This window comes from Echinops telfairi, unplaced genomic scaffold, assembly GCF_000313985.2.
Source record: "Echinops telfairi isolate 266 unplaced genomic scaffold, ASM31398v2 ScPeMD7_443;HRSCAF=831, whole genome shotgun sequence".
NCBI classification, from domain to species: domain Eukaryota; kingdom Metazoa; phylum Chordata; class Mammalia; order Afrosoricida; family Tenrecidae; genus Echinops; species Echinops telfairi.
This window is the reverse complement of record NW_022104341.1, coordinates 76263663-76270432: the sequence shown is the minus strand read 5'-3', so window position 1 is coordinate 76270432 and position 6770 is coordinate 76263663. Positions and strand designations below refer to the sequence as shown.

The 6770-nt window shown below is 45.0% G+C and overlaps 1 pseudogene; it reads right to left on the bottom strand.

The window, feature by feature from the left end:
* Positions 1–429: 429 nt before the first annotated feature.
* Positions 430–6360, bottom strand: LOC101660960 (annotated as a pseudogene).
* Positions 6361–6770: the final 410 nt, after the last annotated feature.

Here is a 6770-nt window from a genome sequence, read left to right as displayed (position 1 = left end):
TGTACTGGAGATTAGAACACAAAAACTGGAAACAAAGAAGAAACAGTAATTGGAAAATATGGGCTTGTTGATAGAAATGAAGCTGGAGATTTCCTGAAAGAATTTTGCAAAACCAATGACTTGTTCATAACAACTATTTTTTCTCAACAACACAAAAGGACTTTCCCAGAATGTACACTCAAATCAAATTGACTACATCTGTGGAAAGACACGGTGGGGAAGCTCAATATCAGCAGCTAAAAAAAGACCAGGGTCAACTGTAGAACAAGACCACCAATTTTTCTTTCTTTTTTTCTTTTTTTACTGGCCAATGATTGTGTTTTACTCTCTGAATATATCCAACTCAAACTTCATTTTCAGTAAGGTAAACTGTAACGTGAGTAGACAGCAGTATACAAAGATGACTTCATCAGACAATTTTCCATTTAGTCAGGTGTACATAACGGGCTGTGCTTGAGCCTTCTTTGCAAGCAGCTTTAGGTCTTGAATGCACTTGGCAATTGTTTCCCTTTCCTGCTGCGCAGAGATGCTCTGCACCACGCTCTTCTCCACTCAGTTGATCATGTGCTCTTGCTCCTTTCGGCGCGCCACATTTTTCACAGAGATAGGGTAGTCCAGGCGATTCTTCACCTCCCGGTACACTCTGTGCAGCCGTTCCCGGTACGTAACCTTCAAGGCCATGGCGATATTATTCCTCTGAACATCAACAAGGTGATGGCCTTTCTGAATCAGGGTCTGCTGTGCCTTCTCCTTATCAACTGCATCCTGGATGCTTTTGATGGAGGCCTGCTCTGCCTCTTCTAGCTTGGCAATTTTGTCCTCATTGAGTTTATCAGCAAATTCCGCAACAGAGGGACCATATTTTTTCATGCCATAGACAAGCAACCCTATTGTTGCTATGCTCGAGAATGTTTCTGCGGTGACCAGATATATTTCTTTGGATAGAAAATATAAAATAAGCCCAGTTCCAAGCACGGAAGGCCCTGTGACCCCAGTTTTAGGATAAAGGAACTGGAAGAATTCCTCAGGGATCAGCCCGAAGTGAACTTTTCCTCCATATTCAGGAAGAGGTGGTACAGGGCCAAGACTTGGCTGCCCTGTGTGAAAGATCCTTGGGGTTTGCAGTGTCCCTGGACCTAGGAGAGCCGCGTTCTTCAGAGCGGGGGGCCGCTGTGGCGGCAGCAGAAAGCACCACCAGGGACAACTGTGGTGAGGGAGGGTCCAGGTGGCGGTCATAGCGTCCCTGTGACCCCGACGAGAGAGCCCACCAATTTCTCTTATGCAAATTCAGGATAAAGTTGAAGAACACTAAAACAAGTCAAGAACCAAAATATGACCTTGAGTCTATCCCACCTGAATTTTGAGAACATCTCAAGAATAGTTTTGATGCATTGAACACCAATGACAGCAGAAAACAAAAGATCGTTAAAATGTCAGGAAAGAAAAAAAGATCAAAGTGTATGTAAGAAGAGACTCTGAAATTTGCTCTTAGTCATAGACTAGCTAAAGCAAATGGAAGAAAGGAAGGAAGAATTGATTAGAAAATTTCAATGGGCAACTCGAGGAACCAAAGCCATATCATATAACGAAATAAGCAAGGATCTAGAATTACAAAACCAAAATGGAAGAAGACGCTCAGTATATCTGAAACTGAAAGAACTCAAGGATAAATTCAAGCCTTGACTTGAAATCTTGAAAGATTCTGTAGCTAAAATATTGAATAACGCAGGAATCATCTAGAGAAGATAAAAAGAATACATAGCCACTGTACCAAAAAGAACTCATCAACAGTCCACCATTTCAGTTGATGCATCTGAGCAAGAACCAATGGTGCTGAAGGAAGAAGCACTGAATGAATTACCCAACAACAAAGCTCCAGGAATTGATGGAATACCCACTGAACTGTTTCAGCAAGATGAAGAAGCACTGGAAGCACTCACTCATTTATGCCAGGAAATTTGGAATACAGCTAATTGTCCAATTGACAGGTAGAGATCCATATTTGTGCCCATTCCCAAGAAAAGCGACCCAACAGAATGCTCAAACTATAGAATAATATCATTGATATCATGCACAAGTAAAATTTTGTTAAAGATCATCCAACAATGATTTCAGCAGTTCTATGACAGGGAACTGCCAAAAGTTTAGGCCAGTTTCAGAAGAGGATTTGGAACAAGGGATATCACTGCTAATATCAGATGAATCTTGTGGTAGTTACATAATTTGTCATCAGTTTGAGACTTAAGAGTGAAGGGGTGGAATTTAGCCTGTCAATCAGGTCTCAGCTTGATGACCTCATTTGGAAGCACTTAGAAGATAAATAGCTCATTGGAGGTGGGACACAGGCTCACTCCCCGAGAGACATTGTAGCTGACAAGACACATGAACTTACACTAGTGCCCTGAGCTGGAGGAGCCACGTGGAGACCCCTGCCAGTGCTGAGATGCTTACAACACCAATGGATCCACAAAACTTTCCACCCACTGGCCAGTGATCTTCCTGCATTCGGCATCATTGCATGTGTTTTGTGAGGACTTTATAGATTGGTATCAGACATATGAACAAATAGCGGACTTTTGGACTTGCTCTGGACTGGGCTGGGATGTTTCTTTTCTTTTTTTTTTAAATTAAATCATTTTATTGGGTGATTGTACAACTCTTATCACAATCCACACATACATCCACTGTGTCAAGCACTTTTGTACATTTGTTTCCCTCATCATTCTCAAAACATTTGCTTTCTATTTGAGCCTCTGGTATTGGCTCCTTGTTTTTTTTTTCCCTCCCTCCCCGCTCCCCCCTCCTCCATGAACTCTTGATAATTTATAAATTATTATTATTTGGTCATATCTTACACCGTCTGACATCTCCCTTCACCCATTTCTCCACTTTCCGTCCCCCAGGGAGGAGGTTATATGTAGATCCTTGTAATCTGTTCCCCCTTGGGATGTTTTCTTAATGTACAACTTTATATAAAGCCCTTTTTTATACACATATGAATCTCTCTGGATTTGTTCCTCTAGTCTACCCAGACTAACACAGATCTTGTCTCAAAGCAGGGAATACCAGAAAGATGTTTACTTATATTTTATTGACTATGCAAAAGCATTCGACTGTGTGAACCATAATAAACTTTGGATAACCTTGAGAAGTATGGGAATTCTGTAACACTTCATTGTGCTCAATCGGAACTTGTACATGGATCAATAGGCAGTTGTGCAAACAGAATAAGAGAGTACTGCATGGTTTAAAATCAGGAAATGTGTGTGATAGGGTTGTATCCTCTCATCATACTTGTTCAATCTATATGCTGAGCAAATCATCAAAGAAGCTGGATTATGTGAAGGAGAGTGTGGCATCAGGATTGGAGGAAGACTTATTAAGAACCTGCAAATGACACAACCTTGCTTGCTGAAAGTGAGAGAGAATTGAAGCACTTGTTGATAAAGATCAGGGATTGTAGCCTTCAGTATGGATTACTAATCAATGTAACGAAGACCCAAATCCTCACAACTGGACCAATAGGTCACATCATGATAAATGGAGAAAAAGTTGAAGTTGTTGAGGATTTTACCTTGTTTGAATCCACAACCAATGCTTACAGACGCAGCAACCAAGAGATCACAAGACATATTACATTAGGTAAATCTGCTGCACAAGACCTCTTTAATGAAGAGCTAGGATGTTACTTTGAGGAGTAAGGTGTGCCAGACCCAAGCCAGGGTATTCTCCATTGCATCATTTGCATAAGAAAATTGGACAATGAATAAGGAAGACTGTAGCAAAATTGGTGCATTTGAATTATGGTGCTGGAGAAGAATATTGAGAGTACCCTGGACTGCTAGGTGTTCCTTAAAGACAAGCACGTCAAGACTTTGTCTTACATACTTTGTAACATGTTGTCAGGAGAGACCAGTCCTTGGAGAAGGACGTCATGTTGGGTAATGTGGAAGGGCAAGAAAAAGAGGATAGTCCTTGATGAGATGGACTGACACAGTGGCTGCATCAATGGGCTCCGGCATAGGACCAATTTTGAGGACGGCAAGGATTGGGCAGTGTTTCTGTTGTGCAGAGGGCCCCTATGAGTCCGGAGCCAACTCAGTGGCACCCAGCAACACCAACAGGAGCATTTCGAAACCATCAGCTCCTTGGCAGAAAGACGGCAGGGCTTTCTACTGCCATAAACAGTTACGTTCTTGAAAACTCACAGGGCCAGTTCTACCCCGTCCTTACGGGTTCCCTCGGAATCAGTATTGGCAGTGAGTGAGAGGCATGGCAGAGGGGGTTGACAGGAAATGGGGAGCTAACAAGAATGGGTGTAAGGAAGAAGAAATGTCCTAAAATTCATTGTGGTGACAATTACATAACTCTTTTGAATAAAACTGCACTATTGAGATGTTTATGGAATTACATGTAAATGCAACTGTTGAGAAAAAAAAGAAGCATCGGCAGCCATGGAAAGGCTTTCTGGAGGACGTGGTATCATGTAGACCTTTCGTGCACATAAGGGTGCTAGATTTTGATCCTGAGTTTGGCCTCGTGAATTGTCTTGGGTGTTGGCTCTTGAAGCCCTTCTTGCCCTGATTTCAAGGAGTATCTCAGAAATGTTTGTTGATTATACCCTTGGGCATTTCGCTCCTGCCACACTGGGGAAGTGGTGTTCAGTCCTTGGGGGAATGACTGCAGGTCTGTGCGTGTTCTCTCTGCCTTCTGTCGGGGAGGGGTTGGAGTTGCAATGTAAAAGACAGCCTAGGCAGGAGGTTCGCCCAGGAGCAAGCAGTCAGAAATTTAGCGTCAGCAGGAATCCGTATAAAGGATGACTGAGATCCATTAGGAAAGGGGAGAAACACCATGCTATCCTTTGGAGAAAGGCTCCCCCAGAGCCAGTTGGTGAGGCTAGAGGCATCCCACTCTTAACCAACAACTCCTAAATCTCTCCTGTCTGTCCCTTCTTCTCTATTCCCACAACCACTGCTCTGGGGCTGGCTACACCATTTTTTACCAAGAAACTCACAAACACCCTTGCCCCCTTCCTCCCTGGTCTGGCTCTCTGCAGTTTCAACGTCTGTCACATATCCTCTTCTGTTTTTGTGAAGTGCTCTTTCTTCGGGTCAGATCCAGATCACACCCAGGTCAGATCTTGTTGATCTCTGGCTCTGACTATCCCGACAGTTCTGGAGTCCTGGATCTATTGAGTTTAAGCCTCAAACCCTGGGACCCCATTAACCGGCGTCCTTGACCAGTGAGAGGAATCACCTTCACTAGCTCCCCGCTGCTTTCAGATGAAATCGGAGGGGGAGGCAGGGACGCCAGGCTCCTTAGTAACTTTGATCAGGTCCCTACCTGCTTCTCCACTCTCCCCTTCACCCTCTCCAGTTCACTGAAAATATGACCACAGACTGTTTCAAAACTTGGAAGCTCTGTACACACAGTTCTCCTGAGTGGAATGCTTTTCACCCATCCCTGTATATTTGATAATCTCTTATTTATCCTCTAAAACATTATTTAGGTTTCTCCTTCTCCCTGAAAATTTTCTGTCCACCATCTATTCCTGGGATTATTCAAGCCTTCCTCTATCCCACCTCTATACCTTGTTATCCTCTACAGGGTTACTTATATCACAGAGGGGAAACAGTCTCAGAAAATGAAAGGGGCTTACTCAGGCTTTCAAGGTGGAACATCAATGCTAATGCAAATAGCCCTATTACACACACACACACACACACACACACACACACACAAACACACACTTCGCACACTGCAATAGCAACTCTGAACATCTGTCCTTAGGTAAGTAAGTTCTGCTATAATTTCCCTCCAGGTCGTCAGGCATTCCAGGGAGGATGCTGGACAAGGGGTCTCCCAGATCCCTGAGCTCTGACATTGAATGAAACATAGACATTTTTACTACCATGATCAGTGCTTCTGTTTTCTCTCCAGGCTCCACTTGCTTGTGCTTTCAGGCCCCAGGGAAGGGAACCAATGGTATACATAAAAAGGCCAATGCTTTCATGTTTAGCTCATCTAGCTCTCAGAACAATGCTGTAAGGTCCAGACAATCAGGTTTTATAGAGACAGAAAAAAGAGCAGATGGAGTGAAGGGAATCGCCCAGAGTCATACAGCTAGGAGGTCAAGAACAGGGTTGTTAACTACTGTCCTGGCGATTAGTGGGGTCCAGACTGAGAAGGCTAGCCTAGTGCAGGGCCAGGGGATCGAGGTGGCGCAGGTCTGGTCCATCAGACCTCCAGGGCTGGTAGCTTACCCTCATCTTCGAACTCTTCACGCAAGTAGACCTGGCGCTGTGTCTGTGCCCCCGGCAAGCAGGCTGCCAGCAGGGGCAGCAGCAGCAGCCACTCCATACCTCAGCGCCCCGTGTCCACGCACCCAACCTCCAGGTGCTGCTGACCTGACCAGGTGGTCTGCCCTCCTTCCGCAGCCTCTACCCAAGCCTTGAGGCAAGCGCTGGGATCACTGGCAGCTCGCACTTGGCTGCCTCTCATTCGCAGCCTCGGGGTTCACTGTGGGCCGCAGCCAATTGTTGGGGACCATGCACTAAGAGTGTTAAGGGAGCTGCTGGTTAGGATCCCTAAGGAGTGGGCCAGCATCAGGGCCAGCTGAGGCCAGCCTCTGGGGTTCAGTGAGCCTGGGATCTATTGCCTGTTCAACGTGTAGTTGGTTTCAAAGCGCTCTTCCATGCTTGTCTTCCTCTTTCCACCCCTTCATCCTTCCTGCCTGCCCCCTGCCTGCTTTCCAGCCCATCAGCTGGGCA